The 20,921-nt window shown below is 38.2% G+C and overlaps 1 protein-coding gene and 1 long non-coding RNA gene across 5 annotated transcripts in view; one reads left to right on the top strand and one right to left on the bottom strand.

Annotated features, from left to right (window-relative positions):
* Positions 1-20,921, bottom strand: part of Shisa6 (shisa family member 6) — a 304,683-nt gene that overhangs the window by 16,156 nt on the left and 267,606 nt on the right. The window lies entirely within an intron of this gene.
* The window catches only part of LOC110344375 (uncharacterized), a 77,818-nt gene that overhangs the window by 40,164 nt on the left and 16,733 nt on the right, over positions 1-20,921 (top strand). For 2 of the 3 annotated variants that reach the window (XR_015443307.1, XR_015443308.1), the window contains exon 4: positions 18,457-18,565. The exons of the other annotated variant lie outside the window; for it this stretch is intronic. This is a non-coding gene — a long non-coding RNA (uncharacterized LOC110344375). The remainder of the gene's footprint in view (positions 1-18,456; positions 18,566-20,921) is intronic. 3 annotated transcript variants of the gene reach the window in all.

The following is a 20,921-nucleotide window of genomic DNA, read 5'->3' as shown; positions in this document are numbered from 1 at the left end:
TTGAAGCAATGTAGCAGTATAAAGCGCCTAGTAAGTTTAGGGGGAGGGTTCTACTGTAAGCATACTGCTAGATGCTTGGCTTATGCTCTTTAATTCACTGTCCAAGAACTTTGGGAAGTAGATGTTGTCATCACCAAGTTAGAGATAAGGAAACTGAGGCTTGACAAGATTGAATATTTTGCTCAATGTTACGCAGTTAGCAGGGAAAGCTAAGAAGCAAACTTTGGCACGCTGGTGAGAGAGCTCAAATTCTTAACCATTATGTGTACCGCCTTCTCATGCTAGGCGATGAGATCCTTGCATCTGGATTTATTCAACCTTTCTAACTGTAATTTCATTTTTTGGGAAAAATATATACCTGACATTTAAAACTTTACAACTTAAAACTAACACGCTCTACAAAACTTTCTCTCTCTATGAAGGCATACCCCTTTTTTTCTTTATTTTCTGTGTTAATATTTTCTGGATTAACTATTCACATTAATATTCTTTTCTAAAGAAATACCTCATACATACTGATTCTGTATTTTTATCTTCAAATCATTGTTTTATGCTTTTGGATTTGGTAACCCCTGCCTCTTCAGTTTCTTGTTTGTTTGTTATTGTTTTGTAATTTCTTGGCTTTAATCTTTAGTCCATTTATTTTCTCTCTTTTCTGTGAAGAAAAAGCTAAGGTCTTCAGCTATGAATTTGTCTCTAGTGCTCTCCCATGAGCATTGGTATCTGGTGTTTTGATTTTGCTGTCCTAAATGATCTGTAATTGCATCCTTGTCGATTTCCTCTTTGACTCAAGAATTTTATAGCACAATGTCGTTAAACTTCAAGTTTTTGGGCTTACTGGTTTGAACTTTTGCCATAAATTTTCAGCTTTTTCGCACAAGCCTGTCCAAATTTTCCTTTTTTTTTTTTTTTTTTTGAACTTACACAGATTTCCTTTGTGGGATAATAGAAGATCAATTTTAATAAATGTTTCATGAGTTTTTACAGAACAGGTATATTTTTGCTTTATAGAGTACAAAATTGACATCTATCTATTAAATCAGACATATGAAATACATTATTCAGTTCCTCTATACTGTAATTCATTCTTTACCTACTTAATCTGTCAAAGACTTAAGGAGGTATGCTAAGGTGTCCCACTATACTCATGTTCCTGTCATTTTCTCTTTGAATCTGATAAAGAAATGGTTATCACATCTACATTATGCAGCACAAAAAAAGGTTCATGATGCTTACATCTTCTTTGTACATTGTACATTTTATTAACATTAAATAACACTCTGTCTTGTTTTTTTTTTACTCTGTCTTATTTAAGTTCACTTGATCTGATATTTATACTGCCATCCTAGTTTCCTTTTTGCTTATATTTGCCTGATAAACTTTGCCTATGCTTTCATATTTAACATTTCTGTATCATGTTGTTTAAAGCTTGTCTCTTGATATATTCATTCTACTACATGACTTGTTACCTTCTGGTTTGTCCTGATAGATAAAAGTGATTCTTCTTCCTTCTCCTAAAATGGTTCTGCCTTTTCCTAGTCTTTTCCTTCCTACTATAACTGTGTAATATGATCCTGTACCCCATTCAGCCCAAACTCCAGGTTTTCTAGCTAATTCCACCAGGTGTGTGTTCCTTATTTGACCTGGGCTAATTAGAACTTCTACTCCAGAAATGAGGACTCATTCATTAGAGAGATCTGCAGCCTATAGTGAAATAACTTGGAGGGGGGGGGGTTGTAAAAGAGGGAACGGGGAGGGAGAGAGAGAGAGGAGAGAGAGAGAGATTAAGGAAATTGAGATTCAGTACAGAGATTTGGCAGAGAGATTTGGTAAAGAGACTTTGTCTTTCTGTACAGCTGGAACCATGACATGTAATAAAGTACTCTGGTTCTCTGGGAAGTCATGGGGCTTTGGAAGAGATAAGTCTTCAGAAATTGTGGCATATATATATTTTCCAGAAATGGCCACAGCCCTACCACTAGTTTCACATGTGCCAGAACCTCACCATTCCCTTCTTAGGTGGAGCATACTGATGCCACGGAGCCGTTTGGCCTGCCTCAGTGAAGGGCATAGAGCAGGAATGAAGGCACATGACTTCTGAGGCTAGGTTGCAAGAGGTGACAGCTTTCAGCCGCTCTCTCTCTTTTGGCACACCCAGCCTTGGATCCTAGCCATCATGTTGTATACAGAAGCCGGGCCACATAAAGGGACCACAAGGAAATGCTGGCAGCTTCAGCTAAGGCTCAGTCAATAGCCACCACCCACTCGCCAGATGTGAGTGAGCAAGATGAATCTTGCTCCAGCCTTCTGGCTGCAGAGTGGAAACAAGTGGCATAGAGACAAGTGACTCCCATGTAGTTTTCCCAAATCACAGATTGATAAAACAAAATAAATGTTGTCTTCATTGTTCTGTTTTTAAAAATGTTAAACCAAGTGTTGGAAGGAGCAGGGAGGGAGAGAAAGGGTAGGGGACAAAAGACAAATCAAGATGTACTTGTACCAGCTCCCCATGATAAAAGTAATTGATATGTACTGCAAACATGTACCAGTAAAAAAGTAAAATATAAAAACATGTTCATTTTGAGGTAGTTGTAGTTTCACGTGCAACCATAATAAATACAAAGGGGTCCTGTGCATCCATCCTACCCAGTTTCCCCAGGGTAACATTTTGAAAAACAATAGCACATATCAAAATCAGAATATTCATATTGACATAGTGAAGTTATAGATGTTCCTATGACCACAAGAAATCCTCTTGTTGCCTTTTGATAGCACATCCACTTCCTTCCTGCGCCCTGCACTTCTTAGCCCCTGCCAACCATTAAACTGGGCATAATTTCCATGATTTTGCCTTTTCAAGAATTTTGTATAGTGGAATCATACAGTATGTAACCTTTGGGATTAGATTTTCTTTCACTAAGCATAATTCTCTGGAGATTCATGTGCTGAATCTATGTATCGATAGCTCATCCCTTTTTATTGTAGTTCTCTATAAATGTTCATGGTACGGGTGTAAGAGAGTTTGCTTAACCATCTACCTGTTGAAGGACATCTGGGTTGTTTTAAATTTAGGGCTATTATAAACATAGCTGCTGTAAACATTTATGTGCTAGTTTTTGTGTCAACATAAATCTTCATTTGTCAGGTATAAAGCCTTAGGATGCAAGTACTGGCTTGTATGGTAGTTGCATGTCAAACTGTTTTCCAGAGTGGCTTTACTATTTTATATTCCCACAAGGATTAAATGAAGTTTATCTACATACTTGCCATCATTTAGTATTGTTTTCACTTTTTAAAATTTTAGCATTTGTATCTATGATAGGGTATAGAGATATATCTTATTGTAGTTTTAACGTTCATTTCTCTAATGGCTGTTGGCCTTGAGCATCTTATTTTTCATCTGTATATCATCTTTAGTGAAATGTCTCTCCATCCTTTGTCCATTTTCTGATCAGATTTCTTTTCTTTCCTGCCTTGAAGGAAAGTTTTGAAGGTTCATTAAATACCAGTCCTTTGTTGGATATATGGCTTGCAAATATATTCTCTCAGTCAATAGCCTGTCTTGTCATCTTTTTAATAAGATCTTTTGCAGAGCAAATATTTTAATTTTGATGAAGTCCAATTTATCTTTTTTCATCATATATATATATATATATACATATATATATATATGTATATATGTGCTTCTGATTTTAAGCCTAAGAACTCCCACCACAGTCCAGGATCCTGAAGATTTTTTCCTTTATATTTTATGGTTTTGTATATTATATTTAGATACATGATCCATTTTGAGTTGATTTTTGTATAAGGGGGAGACTTAGGTTGAGGGTTCTTTTTGTGTGGATTTTGTTTCTGCTTTTTGTTTTTAGCTGGTGGACATTTGGTTGACTTAAGATCATTTCTAAAAAGAACCTTTCCTTCACTAATTGCTTTTGCATCTTTATAAAAAAATCAGTTGAATATTTTTGCTTCTAGAAGTTTCTGTTTCTGGGTTTTCAACTGTGTTTCACTAATCTACATCTTTCCTTCTGCCAATGTCATACAGTTTTGATTATATGATATTTCTTAACATTGAGTAGACTGATCCTCCCACTTTATTTTTTCTTTTTCAAACTTTCTGTAGCTATTCTAGTTCCTTTACCTTTTCACATGAATTTCAGAATGATATTGACTATGTTTATAAAACATCTTGCAGGATGTTGACAGGAATTGTATCAAATCTGTTTATTATTTTGGGTAAAACTGATGTCTATACTCTGTCTAGTCTTCAAATTCATAGATATAGTATGTCTATTTAAATTGTACCACTTTAATTCCTTTGACATTTATGCTATATTTTAAAAATCATTTTCTTTTTCTTTTTTTTTTTTTTTTTGGTACTGGGGATCGAACTTGGGTCCTTGCTCTTGCGCAGCAGGCGACGAAACCACTGAGCTAAATCCCCAGCCCCTTAAAAATCATTTTCTTAATGGTTGCTCTAGGATTACAATGCGCATTATAATATTCAGAATTAACTAAATTATGATGGCAAAATTCTGAGTGCCACCGAGACAGTTTCTCCAGGACAAAGTGCTCAGTACCTGTGAATCATCAACTTGAAGTGCCCTCCAAAGGGTATGGAGGGCACGCAAGAACAGAATTAGCTGAATTACACAGAGTGTGGCTACTTTGGTCTAATATCATTCCAGTGAGGGTCCCTCCTTTGTAGTATCAGTGTCATATTTATTATCTTTATCTATTCATCTATCTATTTATACACATGCATATGTTATATCCAATAATACAGTATTAAAATAATTGCTTTATATATTTTTATATCTTTTTTAAATTAGGAGAAGACATAAGAAATTATCACAAAGTTGGTGACAGAGACTGGACTAGGTCTAGGTCTTTATTCCTATGGTTGTAATTTTTCATTATGTATCATTGTCTAAAAGCTTTTTTTCTATCTACAAGTCTCTGTTGTGTTCTCCAGCAAAGGTTCTGAGGAGCTGTGTGTGTTACAGTGCTGTACATCTCTTTGCTAGCTGCCTTTAGCTGTTAGTGTTTTTCTGAATTCCGTGAAATAGCCTGAACTTTTGGAGAATACCCAGTAGTTCTAGGTCAAATAAGCTTTGGATCCTGCATACTATATCCTTCTTGGATCTAATATGCATAGTGAAGGCTCTGGGAATCCCAGTCATAAATAATCTGTTTTCATTAGTCATTTGAAAATAAATATTTTAATTTTTAAAATTTAATACAATCAGGCTCCAAATACATATCCACTTGGTGTTTGAAGGGAACTTTAGGAAAGATACTATATGCAAAGTTGTGATCAGGATATACGAAATGGAAAATATATTGGGATTTTGCAATGACCTGGAACTAGTAAGAGAAGGGAGCTTTAAACAAGCTGGTCCCCACGGGGAGGGAGAGCTGAGTGAGTTGGGCCCTATGACCCTTGGTTGGGGCCACAGCCAGACCCTGTGAAAGTGCAAGGAAGAAGCCTGGGAACTAAGTGTCTCAACTCGACTGTCATCCATTCCTCTGCCTTCTTTTGGGGAGCCACCATCCATCAAGATCAACTAACAGCCATAGAACAAGGTCTCCAGGGAAGTAGTCCAGAAAGGTCAGTGTCTGGAAATAGTGAGGAGGGTGAAGAGTCCATCTAGGAAGTCAAAGGAAAAACTGTTCAGCATAGACAGTGCTACTTTAGTATGCCTCAAAGATGTCCCGTGGGAATCAGGAGCTGGGGTTCTAGGTAATGGATGGAAGTCTGGGGTGTGTGAGAAGCAGCTTCATGGGAAAGGAAGCAAAGTAGAATTAATGATGTACACAGAATAAGAAGACTAACAAGTCCCAGGTTTGCCCACAGCATTTCTCCCTGAGAATGTGTATTCTCTGTCAAATTTAGCATCCTATTTCTCCATGGATTTGTCAACTGATCACATCTCATTTCTTCAATTACCAATCTTCCCCTCCCTTTGACCCTTCAGTGAGTCCTGGGTCTTGGCACAGTGTCCAGCTGGGCTAACCAGCTTTCCTTATAGATCGAGCAGGATAACATAATTAATTAGTGCAAAGGACTCATTGATTGATATGGTGACAACATCATAAGATGACAAAACAATCTCCACCTGAGCTCTAAGGCTGTTTCAAGGAAATAGAGAAGCAGGATAGGGACCCTCTGTCACTGACAGCATGGGACCCCCGGCAGCAGTGAGCAGGTCTCTGAGAGCTGGAACTTCCCTCCTCACCTCTGCAGCCAAAACTGACAGAGCTGACTGTGACTTTACTGACATTGGTACCAGGCTTACCACGTAAGGAAATTGGCTAGTGTTCCTGTGGGAAAAATATTTATGTATGTGTGTGTTTGCTTCTGTGTGTGTTTAGAGTAGGGAGAAAGTGAAAAAGACAGTTGATTTGGTGTTGGGTATTCATATTCATAATTCAGCCATAGATACTGCAAATATCAATCAAGGAAACTTGGGGGAGGTATAAAAATAATACCTAAAGACATAAACAATGACTTCATAAATGGGGTTCTGAGACTACAAAGCAAAGAGGTGATATGTATATTTTTAATAGACTCTCAAGTTTGAGGCCTGGTCACCACACTAGAGTTTCTGTGAATAGCTCCTGATTCCCTCCCCAGTTCCAGTCTTGTTCCCTTTGGATGCAGCCTTCATGACTGCTTGGTTAGACTTTCTCAGATGCAAATGTTATCCCGACTGAAGCCTGCAAGTACAATTACCAGTAGATTAAAGTTTAGATGTCAAAGCACAAAGTGTTTTAAATTCCAAAGTACTAAGAATCATCTGAAAATCATTCTGACTCTCATCCCATCCTAGGTCTGGGATAGGTTGTCAGAATGGGCAGGTTTAAACACAGTAGGTGATTCTTCTGCAGCTGGAAATTGGATACACTTTCAGTAACCTTGTAGATGTAACTGCTTTTTCAAAGCTGCCCATGGCCCAGTCCCATCTCTTATTCCCCAACATGCCAAGACCTCAAATGGACTGGTGTTCCCTCTGGCTTCCCCACCACTTGACACCATCTCAGTGCTTAGCTCTGGTATGTTTTCTGTTGGATTGTTCTCCTTTACTTCACTTCATCTAATTTCTTCCAGTCCTTGAGGGTAAAACTTCAGTTTCATTTCCATCGATCCATGCTCAAGTCCTCCCATGCTCAATAATATTCCTTACCCTTCTGATAATTGGAAATGTAGTACCACTGCCCTTTGCTTTTGCCATTTAGGATATGTGCTGCCAAAGTGAGCACTGCTTTTGGCAGTTAATCACGTATTATTTTGCTTTACTATTTCTCTACCACATTCATTCACTCATTTAAAGGTGACTAAATACTTCTGCATGCAAGGCTCTTTTTCCCAACTATTAACACACTGACCATTCCTCAGCCTGAGATGAGTTATCATTCGTTCCTGTTTACCTTAGCACAATACTTCCTGGGCTTTTTGGAGGCACTTGTGGAGTTCTTTGAATGATGAATGAATGAGTAAATAAGTCAACTCTTGAGGCAGCAAAACATGGGCAAGAAGCCATGGTGATAATACTTAATTGTTTTTTCTACTTTCCCCATTCTTTCTCTCTATTCTCTTCTTAATGTCCAAGGTGGCAGGTTTCCTGGGCCTGTAGACATGTTTGTGGGTTGTAATATTTTACATATGTCTGAAAATGTGTGTGTATGGAGGAGGTAGCACCTCCCCATCCAACCCACACTTGCACTTCTTAGTTACCATTAGTTACTATTCTAGTGCATCCCAGCATCCTTTTAATTTTGGTAGCATGAAAAATCTCAAGACAGGAATGCAAGCTGTGAGTCCCCATGTCAGATGTTGGATTCTTCCCAGGATGTCAGTCAGGTTGGTTGTCAAGGACATTTTGAGGTCGTTGATTCCATGCTCCTTCTAATCTCCTACCTTCTCTATTTGTTAGTTTCTCCCCTCACCTCCAAAAGCTGTCCTTCAGGAGTTCCTGCATCCCACCCCTGAGCATCCAGCTTTGTGTGAGCACCACCCCAGTGGGCTTGCTCTGTTTTTCCACTTCTAGCAAGAATTTTCATTTTCATTTCTGCCTGAAAAAGTGATATTGCATGGGTTGTCATGCCCACATGGAGAAACAATGTGTTTTCTGCCAGATTCACTTAAAAAGACAAACTTTAGGTCTCCATGGGAGCGCTCCTGCCACCTGCTGTGATCCACTTCTTCAGGGGCAGCTTTGGCTCATCTGAGCCTGGAGATGCTGGAGCTGTGTTTGTTCTGGAATGGTTATTGTAATCACCACAAAAGGAGTATTTACCGTCCTCTGCTCAGCTCCAGGGGACTAATCCTCCTTCTGGCAGAAGGCAGACTCAAGTGCATCCCGAGAGTTATTTAAATCATGCTATAGAAAGACAACCTTGGAATGCCCCAGAATTACCTGGGAGTGGGATCAGGTGTGAGCACCAGGTGTGTGATGAGGGTGTGAGAGGGTGCCTTGGATGTGGGCCGTGTTACTGTGCCAAGCTGGCGAAGCAGGTGGCATCCCTACCAAGGCCTAAGACCTGTAATATTCTCACAGAAGTGGAACTATTGTGAAACTTTAGATTCTTTAACCCTATCCAGGCACCCCACTTATAATTTTCCAAGCTCTGATCTGGGCCCAAAACATATCTAATTAGCAACACAAAGTGGATCAATATCTCAAAATGTGACTCGGATTAAAATAACTGAAACAAAAGGATGGTTGATGTTTCAAGGGTGTGCAGCTTTTTGCAAACTCCCAATTGTTCCCAATCCAAAGTGGATCACCACAGGATCTGCATCTACCTTGTAATATTAGGAGTGTATTTGTTATATTATCACATTTCCCTTTAGGAAGTAAAATTTTCTGTGACCTTGGTCCATGGAAACCTTCATGCTAGTTCTACATATTACAATACCCATTGGAGGAAATTCTAAATCTGTTTGCTAACCCAAGAGACCACATTCATTGGTGTTCCAGAATAAATGGAGTCTTATCATAATTGGATAAATTCTAGCTTTCTATCTATATATCTATCATTTATTACCTATCTATCTCTGCATATTTTTCTTCTTCTTATTTACCATTTACTGTGTCAGACACTGCATGAAGTAATATATAAGTATCATCCTACTAAAACATTATAACAACTCTGTGAGGTCATTTACATTTTATAGATGACGCTTAGTTGCCCAGGGAGGTCACACCAAAAAGAAGTATTGGAACTTGGATTCTAGTTCACATCTAATGACTCCAAACATAGTGCTCTTGAATGCTACAATATATGCCTGTTTTGGTAGAATGTGCAAAAATATCTGTTGAACTGGACTGAGTTCCAGAAAACACAAATTTGCCAACTGGTAATAAATAGCTAATACTTGAAGGAAACTCTCATATCATTTCTAATCTATAGGACCTAGTCTTAAACCCACTCCAAACAACTCTGTGCAGGCTGCTTCTGACTCAGCCTGGAGCAAGGCAGCTGTTTCTCATCTCTTTAGCTCCCCATTGATGACAGCTCTGGGGGTTTCCATTGCTGCTCTTTGGTCACTTCACCTGAAGCCATCCTATTAGAGCATGCAGCCTGGCATGCCAAAGCTGGCCACATCGCTAGGGAAGGTGATTAGGTACCCAAGACCAGGAGTCAGGATTAAGTGCTCTTTTCCTGGGGACCACCATGCACAGTACTACTTCCAGACAAAGAATCAGTGCCATGTGGAGGCAGGTGAAAGTGCTGGGGTTCTCTGCCCTCCCATTCCTGGCTTCCTGACTTCTTAGACTAGCCTTGGACTCCAACTCCTTACTGGTTTTCCCACTAAGTTCCTTTAATATGCAGCAATCCCTTTCCCAAACTCTATTTTTCCTTGGAATATCTCTTCCTCTATTACCACCTACTCAATTCTTACCTATCCTTGAAGGTCACTTAAAACACCTCCTCTTCCACTGCAGCCTGCCCCAGTCCTCTTACCTGCAGGTCACCTCTTTGTGTTGTAATTATGTGTGTGCATGCTTTGTCTCTTCTAACCCACTAAGTTTCTTAGTGATGGTGGGTAATAGAGGTGATCTGTGTATCTCTCAGGGAGTCTAAAAAAGTGCTCTATGCATTTCTATTGGATAAATAAATGAAGCCATTATTCTGGCCTTTTGGGCACATCTGACATAACACAATGTGTGCATAATAGGTATCAAATTAAATATTTTTAAATGAAAGAATGACAATATGCATATATAATTTTAGAGAATACATAAAGTATTTTGAAGATTTTGATACATTAAGGAATGATTAAGGGCTGGGAGTATAGCCCAGCATTAGAGTGCTTGCCTCGCATTGTTAAGGCTTGGGTTCGTCTCCTGCAATGAAAACAATATCCAAAGAATAATTAAGGCAAGCTTCACAAATCTTGAATAAGTTCTTATAGGAGAGTTGGACTAGGACTGGGGAAAGAGAAGTCAGGAGACAGGACTTCTTTCATGTAAAGACAGGCCAAGAATTGAGCGAGGATGGAGCTTGATACTTGGCATGTGCACTGAAGAGAGTAACAATAAAGGAAGAAGTTACAATGCAGCAGTTTTTAATGGCAAGTTAAAGGTTGATCGTATCCTGAAAGGCATTGTAGGTGACACCATAAAGGCCTTATTTCTTAACAATTAATCTGTGAGAAGGACCAGAAGGAAGAAGAGAGACAAGCTGGGTGGCTACTGTAGAAATGCAATCAAGACATAATGGAAGCTGAATTAGCTCTGGGATTTCTCCCAGGCTGAGGTCTCTATAATTTATGGTCTTTGTGTTTGATGAGTGAATGTCCAGGTAGAAGAGGCAAAGAGGGCAGATAATATTTGATTGCATTTCTTTGTAGAGGGGCTCATATCTACTGGTTATTGGATGCTTATCTGACTCTGGCAGTTGGGTAGGCTTCACAGCTCATAAGCAGAGCTCAGCACCCAGAGTGGGTGCTCACACTCACACTGGCTATCGGAACCCGAGAAGCTCTGCCTGGGGCTCTGAGTGAGATATGGGGAAGGAGAAGGGAAGAATATTTTATGTCCTGCTCCCCACTTCTTCCAGAAAGAGCATTTCCACTTGCACTAGCACACTCATGTTTAGGTAATCAGGTTCCAGATGGTAGGGATGTGGAACTCCCCTTGATGATGCTCAGGGAGACACTGAGAGGGGAGATGCATGTGAGGAGAAGCTTTAAGGGGCTGGAATACAATAAGGGGAACAAGCCCTAACATAATGGTGAAGCATAGGAGTTCCTGGCCTGGGCTGTGCATTCAGTTCAGAATCTGAATTCCAAGATGGTGGCAAAATCCCCATCTGTGGTTAACTTGCTCTGAGAGTTGTGTGTGTGCTTAAACTGAATGCTCACTGGAGGGGAGGATATGACATCATGGGAAAATCTCTCAAAAAAGGAGTTTGAGGGAAAGGGCTCACGCACATGTACCACACACACACACACACACACACACACACAGAAAGAGAGAGGGAGAGATTGATTTTGCATTCTCCTCCTTTGTATCAGATGCTTGGAGAGACAGAAGGGCAAAACACAAGGATCTGGACACAAAGGGACCTTGGACTAGAAGTCCATAAATGCTCTCTCTCATACTGTCTTATCTTTACCGGTTCAACAGTTGGTAACCCTTCAGTATCGGCTAGGAGTGGGAGAGTTTTACATGTGACCTGATGAGCCTGCTGTTCCCTGGGGAAGATTCAATTCCCCCCCCCGCCCCCCCCCATCTTGTTCTGCTTACAGCTTAGTTCACATCCACCAATGAACTGGCCAAGTGATACCATGTGTCACTTCGAACTTCTCTTGCTCAACTTTTTTTCCATCTTAGCAAATTTTCCTTTTTACATCAATGTCTTTTATCATATGGCTATTTTTTGAGATAGGGTCTTGCAATATGGTCCAGGTTTGCCTTGAACTGACTGTGCAGCCCAGGCTAGCTTTGAACTCACTGTTCTCCTGCCTCAGCCACCCAAATGCTGGGATTGATTTCTTACTAAATTTTTTCTTACTTCTCCTAATTTTTAACACTTTAAAATATTTTTTGCTTTGATTTCATCAAGCATTTTTTAAAATTCTATTTTAATTTAGACAAATGGTAAATGTATTTATTTTTCCAGTCCAATATGATGCTTTGATATTTCTTTATACTATGGAATGATTATATCCAGCTCATTCACAAAGCCATCATTATCAATTATTTTCTGATGAGAATATTTAGAATACAATCTTTAAGAAACTTTGAAATACACAATGCATTATTATTAATTAAAGTCTCCATTCTGTTCAATAGACTCCTAGTCTTATTCTGTCTATCTAAGGTATTGTTTTTGAATTTGTGCATGCAGCCACTGATTAGTACCAATGTTATAAATGGAAAAAGCTCAACATAGAGTCTGTCTTGTGGCTTTATATACATTAAATTAATATACATTAATTTATTTAATTTTCATAGCAACTCTGAAAGGTAGTAACTAATATTACCCCCACTCTATGCATGAGAACCCTGGGCCCTGGAGGGGTTACATGCATAGGACAATGGCACAAGACAATGAGCCCAGACAGTTCACCTGCAATGCCAACCTCCTACCCACACTAACCATATCAGAGCTGCTTTTTGTTCAGCAGTACTGCACAATTGATCTTGTTTTGGGCACATTCTACTCCGATCAGTTTTGAAGACAAATGAAAAGACATTATTGCTCCCCTGGAAATCTTGTCCATTATGAATATTGCAGTAAAATACCAAACATCAGCTTGTATTGTCAGTGGGGGAGAAAGAACAATTAATAAATCCACCATTTGCTGTAGGATGCCACTTTAGCTTGTTAGATTGAGAAATGTCAAGCATCATTACTGAGTTGGGCTCCCTGGCTATGAAACATTATCCTTGCTTTGTTTGTGAAAAATTCGCATACTGCTTCTCCTTTTCTTCATGAGTACAGAGAGCCCTCTGCAAAGAACATCCTAAATAAATGACTAACCTTCACAACAGACATGTCAATGATGTTGCTAGAACACTAAAGCACAGTGTTCTGAGACATTCCTTCAAGTGTGATAAGGTAGGGGAAATCTGCAGGAGGTGTTCCATTTCTGTGCTCATTTATTTGTCAGGCTTCTGGGAGCTGCTGAGGTTCTCTGATCTCCACTCTGAAAACAACTCCAGTGGCTGCAGGCTTTAATCTTTAAAAGCTATATAATTAACACATGTAATTGTTGAAAAACTACAAAATAAAACTAAACAAACAGACACAAAGATGTGTATGTGTGTTTTGTTCACAAAAACAGGATAATGATGAATGAACTATTTTGAGATTTTTTTCAATAACAAAATACTGTGAATATTTTTCCAAGTCAGTAATGAACACTTCTATGGCTGTAAGTGGTAGCTTACCATTCAGCTCCATAATTTTTGTGGTAGCTCATTTTTTTAAAAACTCAATTTCTTATCGTTACATATTTGGGCTGTATCTATTTCACTAGGACATAAATAATGCACTGTACCTCCTTACAAGTAGACCTTAATTGTTTTCCCTGGAGAACATTCCTATAATCAGAATTTCTAGGTTATAAGGAATACAGTTTTAAAGCTTTCAGTTTAATTTCTTGTCAGAATTATTGTGCCAATTGATAACTCTCCTGCCTGATTAAAAATGAGAATGCAATGACTGTTTCTTCTCACTCCGAGGAGCTCTGGGTTTTTTTCCTTTTGGGGAGGTGGTGCTTGTGGGATCTTTGCCAGTTTCAGAGATACATGGGAAAGTCTAATTCCCTTTGTATAACACTGATTATTAGTTAATCATTTTTTCATTTATCCTATGTTTGACAGGGAAAATGTTTGATGTACATTTGAATACATGTCTGATAGTTTCTTTTGCCCATTCCCCAGTATTGGGGTGATTATCTTGATTTTATCACTTATAAATTTTAAGAGTTCTATATATAAATGATATCAATCTCTGTCACATAAAACATCTCCTCTAATATTTAAGTCATTTTTATCTTCATTTAACTATTTTGACTCATAACTATCTTATATTAAAAAACAACCGCCTTTTTTAATATTGTCCTCTGTGCTTTGTCTTTGTGGTAATTTTTTTAAGAGTAGGAAAGGTTTATTGGAGAATAGGAATAGCTCCTGAGAGATAGGAGGGGTCCTGAATGGGTTGCCCCTTTTGGTAATTTATAATTAATTAAACTATTTTTTTTTTGCAGTTCCAGAGATGGAACCTGGGGCCTTGCATGAGCTAAGCATGCATCCCACCACTGAGATGCAACCTCACCTCCCAATATGGAGCAATTTTTAAGAACAGATTCAGGCATTAGTGCTGGAATATGCTCAAATAGATCATTCACAGATAGCAAAATACTGATTTCTTAATTTTTTATATTATTAATTTTATTGGTACATTTTAGGTATATAATATGATGACATTCATCATTGGAAATTTGCACCTTTACATACTCTATCTTGGTTCTTATTTTTTCCCCCATTTCTGTGCCCTCCCTTCAACCCCTCGCCCCTCCCTATTTTTATGGCATTACTTTTCGCATTTTATTCTCCAGTATGCATGGAATTTATTTTTTTGTGTGTCATGAGATAAGAATATATCATTTTGTTCCCTCCACCTTTGTTATAATTAATTCTCCTTTGGTATCTTCCTTTATCTTTGTAATTCTCCTTTAATTCCTTTCTGAAACAAGGTGAAAGACACATGTTTTAAATGATTTGGGCTTGAGATACCCTCTCCATTACCCTGAGTCATTTTGCTAAAAATAAAGCCATACAATCTCTAACCTCTCTACTTTCAAAATGGAGACTGTTTTATTTATTTTCATAAGTTTTAGATTACAGAAGTAATTAAGGATGCAAAACATTTAGAAATTATAGGAAAAAATGAAAATCATCTATAAGCCCACTTCTCAGAGAAATACCTTGTTTCTTAAAATACATTATTCATTTGTTATCCATGAATCTAACTTGTCTCCTCTGGGACACTTTTTAAAAATAATCCTGGACCATATTAATCTGTGGAAGAAAAACATCAAATGGTCTTTCTAAAATACCTGTTTTCTGTTCCACTTTTACACATGCTATCATCTAATGATGTGTTGCCATTTCACAACCAAAGAGGAAGGGTCCAGTCCTTAGTAGTTCAGGAGCCTCATTAACAAAGGGCAGAAGTGTGACCTCATTATATGATTCAAGGTAAAACAAAATATGCATATTATACTGAAGGAGTCCAAGATTGTGGCTCTTTACCTCTCCATCCAGTAAATAAATATATGGATAATAAAGGAGATAAACACAAGCACATTTTAATTAAATATTATAGTAGGTGCACACACACACACAGACTATGTTGGACTATTGTAATTAGAATCAGGCTAAATCATAGATGGCCAAATCTCCCAACATTCCAAGGTACAAGTTTTGGGCAAATGTATATTTCTTTTTTCTGAAGCTTGTCTCTCTCTGTGGATCACAAGAGAGATATCTGCCTGCTTCTGCAATGGTATTTCAGCATTTTGATTTAACCACATTTTTGAGTATTTTGTCAGATTCCCTTTGCAGACTCTAATCCTCCCACAGACAATAGGAGGAGTAAATTGCTAGAAATGCAAACAGTGAAGCTACAGCCTCATGCAGCACCAGTGAATCCAGCTACAGCCAAAAGGGTGGTTCTCTCTATTCTGTTTCTTTTGAGTAGGAGACCTCCAGCTCAACCCTGGAATGTGCCTGTGCATGGAGCCCTTGCTTGTGAGCTAACAGGCTTAGCTGTTGGTTCCTAGAAAATGCAGTTTGATTTTTTTCACAGGCTGAGCGCTCAGATTCAGCATCCAGATGAAACAAATAGAAACATCTGCTGAGAAAGTGTGTTTGAGCATTGGTTAAAAAAGAGTTCTTCAGAAAAATTCTGTTGAAGCAAACTGTATGAATTGCTGTGGGGGGAACAAAAACTCCGAGGAGAGCAGTTTTTAGGCTGTCTACGATGTTAAGGCATCTCTCGGAACTCAAAAAGGCTAAGAAGCTTCTGGAAGCCTGCATGTAAAGTACTATTACATGCAAGTCAGTATAAAGAAATCCTTGTTGAAAATATGTTATTGGAATGGGAAATAAAAGCATTGTTCAAATAATATAAAATATACCATTTACTAATGAGACAGTCTTTGATTTTGAATTTGAGCTTTCTTTTAAAACAATGCAAAAATTACATATTCTCTAGATAGAATTTTCCTCTTCGCTCCTTTTCTGTCCCTTCAAAAGCAGAAAAGATAAGCTGAGAAAGAAGGGTTACAGTCTTGCTAGTTTCTTCTGCTAAATTTCTACCTAACTGAAAGGCAGACACTGCAAACAAACAAACAAACAAACAAAAAACCTACAAGTTTATAACCAGCAAGTCTAACATGCTCTACAAGTTAATTGGAAGTCTCTAGTACAAGAGAGTTTTTTGATTAACTATAGGATAAAAATAAATTACTTCTAGGAATTTGTGAAAAGGACACCAAACATTCATTTATATATAAAACCTTGCTTTAAATACAACATATATTTAATTGTGATCCTTAAAAACTTGTTTTAAAGATGATTATAATCTACTTGTTGATGTTGCTTGAGATCAGTTGTCTTAATAAGAAGTAAATTGCTACTAGTTAATAAACATGAATAATAAAAATTCAGGATTGTAAATTTTTGTAACATGGTCAGAAAAGTCCATCTTACTCTGAATCTATGCTTTAAATCCAAGGCACCATGTCCCATGACAGCACTGTATCCCAATCTGTTGAACAAGATTTATGTTCAAGGGAAACATCCGAGGGTCTCTCACAATACAATGGTGAACCAAACAGATGTGGCTGCAGTATTCATGGGATATGTAGGTTACCAGAAGTGATGTGTAATAGTAAGTTAACAGACATACATGAAGAATTGCTCAGCGTATTAAAGGCTAAGATGTTGACAATTAGATGTGAGAGATAGATGACAAAAGGTGGTACTTATTAAAGTGGGGAAGGGAGGTTTTTCTGAGGAAAGGACACTTATGCAGAGATTTTAGGGATGGTAAGCGGCTGTCCATGCAAATACACATGTGCGAAGGTGAACGAGAGCAGGAAGTGTTTGTGTTTGTACTGTGTGTGCAAAGGTTCCGGGGTAGGAAAAAATCTAAGCTAAGTTTAGCATAAGCATAGTGACAATACTGAAGTGATCTATGTGGCTATAGCAATATGACTGAGAGAAAAGATCAGAGAAACTAGGGTCAGGATGAAGAAGAATCATTCAGGACCCTGGACTGTTAAGAAGGCTACTGCACTAGTCCATCTGAGGAAAGATGGTGACGCAGACTAAAGAGGCCATTACTATGTGGCGAAGTGGACATACCCAAGATGTAGTATGATGGTGGACTTTATATACACATATAAGGTACACATATACACATATGTGTATAAGGTACACATGAAAGAGAGAGAGATGAATGCTACTCAGACACGAATGACTCAACCTTTGTTGAGATGAGGAAAAATGTTGGATGCACAGTTTGGGTCTGGAGTGTAAAGTCAAGAGTCCACTTTGAACACACTAAGTGTGAGATGCTTGTGAAACACCTAAATGGTGAGGTCAAGTAGCCAGTGGAGCTTGTGGAAAAAACTGGGGCTGGAGATATAGCTTTGAGAGTCATCAGTGTGGAGATTGTACCTAAAACTATGAAAGGAGGTGAGTTTCTCTAGATAAAGAAAGTGTGTACACAGAGAGGAGAGAGCAAAGGCCCCGGAGAGAACACAGGAAACATAAGCCTACGACCTAAACTGTGGGTCTAAAGAATGGGATGGGGGCAGTGAGGAGTTAAAAACATGAGTGGACGGAGTCATGGAAACCAGGAGGACAGAACATCTCAAGAAGACGGCTAAACCTTCAGCTAGTCAAGTGAGGGAGGAAGGGAAGCATTTGCTGGATTTGTTAATATTCGTGTCAAGGTGACCTTGGCTGGAGTTGTTTGATGATGTGGGGGAGGTTGTGGGCTGTGGAACAAATAGGAGCAGGGTACAATGGGAGAACAGATGTTTACAGGTGTTATTACTATTTTGTTTTAATTTTAATTATGGCAAAATACATATAACACAAAATTTGCCATTTTAACAATTCAGTTGTATTAAATACATTCACACTGTTGGCCATCCATTGCCACCATCCATCTCCAGAACTGTTTCATGATCCCAAACTGTAACTTGGTCTTCAGTAAATATCCTCTCCCATTCTCTCTTCACCCCAGTTCCTAATTGCCTCCGTTCAATTTTCTGTCTATAAGCTTGCTTATTCTAGATACCTTGTACAAGTGGAATTATGTAATATGTGTTACTTTGTGACTGACTTATTTTTCTTAATATAATGTCTCAAGATTAATTCATTTTGTGGCATATGTCAAAATTTCTTCCTTTTTAAGGTTTAATAATATAGTTGGCTATTTGTATCCATGGATTCCACATTTGCAGATTCAACCAACCAATGAAAGAAAAAAATATTTGGAAAAAAACTGCATCTGTACAGAACAGGTACAGACTTTTTTGTCATTATTTTCTAATGTAAATATAAATGTTACTTGCATAGCATTTACACTGTGTTAAGTATTGTAAGTAGTCTAGAGATGATTTAAGTACAGTATATGGGAGGACTTTGTAGTTTATATGCAAATATGATGCCATTTTATTTAAGGGACATGAGCATCCATGGATTTGGGTATCTAAGTAGGTCTTGGAATCAGTCACTTCCATGGATACCAAGGGACACTGCATTCCATTGTGTGAAAATCCTGTATTCTGTTTACTCATTCATTCATCCATAGGTAATTGGGTTGTTTACATGCCTTGGCCTTTGTGAATACTGCTTCTGTGAATATGGTACGTAGATCCTTTTGAGCTGAAAATGGGGGCTGTGGTCAGGGGGAAGGAATTTGTTTTTATTTGTTTTTTTCTCCAAGCTAAGAGAAACCTGAGCACCTTTGTATGCCACTGGCGGTGACTATGGAGAAAAAGAGACAAAGTCTGACCAGAATGAGGGACAATTGAAGGAGGAAGAGAGAAGGAGCTCTACAATGACATGCAGGGAGGCTGGACTTGGGCAGGGAACACACACTTCCTCTGCAGAAGGGAAGGGAAGAATGTTGCTCTGGATGCTGGCATTATAATAGATTTGACAATGGGTAGATAAGGATGATTTCTCCAAAAGGCTTCATTTTCTCTGTGAACTATGAGGCAAGCTTATCAGCTGAGGGCTGGAAGAAGGAGAGGAGGTAGTTAAGAGAGAAAGAAGGTATGGAATAATCTCTTAAAGGAACATTTCCCTGTCTTGGCTGCAATCTGAATGCAAAACTTTTAGAAGATACAGAGATTTGCTTCCTCCTTCACACTCTGATGGTGATTTTATTGGTCTTAGGTGGGCATTAGGCATCTATAATTTTAAAATTTCCTAGGTAATTGTAACAGCTATGTGGGTTAACAATAATTGTATTAGAGAGGGAAAACAAAATACACCAAAGACAGAAAGACGAATGTAGATGTTTTCATCTAAAACAATTGAACTCATAGATGCAGAGAGTAGAAGGTGAATACCATAACCTGAGGTGGTGGTGGTGGGGAGTGGGTAAGTAGTCGTCAAAGGGTATAAAGTTTCAGTTAGAAAAAAGGAATAAGTTTGATTTGTTTTTAAAAGATCTATTGCATAGTATGATGAATACAGATTACAATTGAGGACTGTGCACTTCAATATCACCAAGAAAGTAAATCTCAAATATTCTCATCACAAAAATGCCAAGTATTTGAGGTGATAGATACATTAAATTAGTTTTAATCATCCTACATTGTGTTAAAAAATCTTAACATCACTGTCTTCAGCATACATATATTTAACTATAATTCATCAACATATATTAAACAAACACTCCCTATGTGATCCTATTGTGTCACATGGGTTAAGGATGACCGTCTTAGAGTAAATGCCACACAAGGAATGTAAACATTATATACTACAATTGTGTACTAATACAAAAATGAAAAAGAAACACATGATGTGAGAAACTCAAAGTACAAATAATTTAAAGAATAGAATAAAAAATTGACAATAGGCAAGAGGGAGATAGATCTTTGGCAAATGGAAAGGGGATCTGGAGATGGAGGTACAGGAGAGGGAGGGAAGGGAATGGGGAAATAAAAAGAATTAAAGTGTTTTATGTACAGGTACCTCCCCCTCACAATTCATGTGGTCATTCTGTACTGCAAACATGCACTAATAAAAATTGGAAAACACACAAAAAAGGAAAACAATAAATGATAGGCTTCCTGAGAATGGCAAATCTCCAATTTGAGATTTACAATTATAAATTTCAAGTGAAATGTGCTAGTGCAGATTGGAGGGTGTGTATGTGTATTTCTTGGTCCCACATATTAAAATCCAATGTAGCTCAGTTACTGGCCTTTTTCCTTTAGCACTTATTCATGTAAGCACCCATGTATTTCCCACCATTGATTCTATCCATAACAGTAACCTATAATGTCACCATGTGCCCCACGTACTTCCACAAATATTTCAGTGCTCACAATAGCCAATGTGTCCATTCTACAGACAAGAAAATGAGGCACAAAAATAAAATCAAGCAGGTGCCAACACTTACATTGCTAATGTATAATAATGGTGGCACTTTAGGCTAGGAAATCTGGACCTCTTTTCTGTCCTATTAACCATACCTTCTCCAGGTGCATGGTCTAAAACATGGACCTCCAGTCTGGCCCTTTTTAAGACACAAAACAGAAAATTGAATTAACCAGAATTTGTTTGTGTGCATGTGTGTATGTGTGGGGGGGACAGAACCATATGGTTGAAAGAAGTACTTGAAAAACCCCTAAGGTGAGGAGA

This window comes from Heterocephalus glaber, unplaced genomic scaffold, assembly GCF_053883595.1.
Source record: "Heterocephalus glaber isolate CG9 unplaced genomic scaffold, H.glaber_assembly_v1.0 deba00001564, whole genome shotgun sequence".
Taxonomy (NCBI): domain Eukaryota; kingdom Metazoa; phylum Chordata; class Mammalia; order Rodentia; family Bathyergidae; genus Heterocephalus; species Heterocephalus glaber.
Note: the sequence above shows the minus strand (reverse complement) of the source record. Positions and strands in the feature narration are given on the sequence as shown.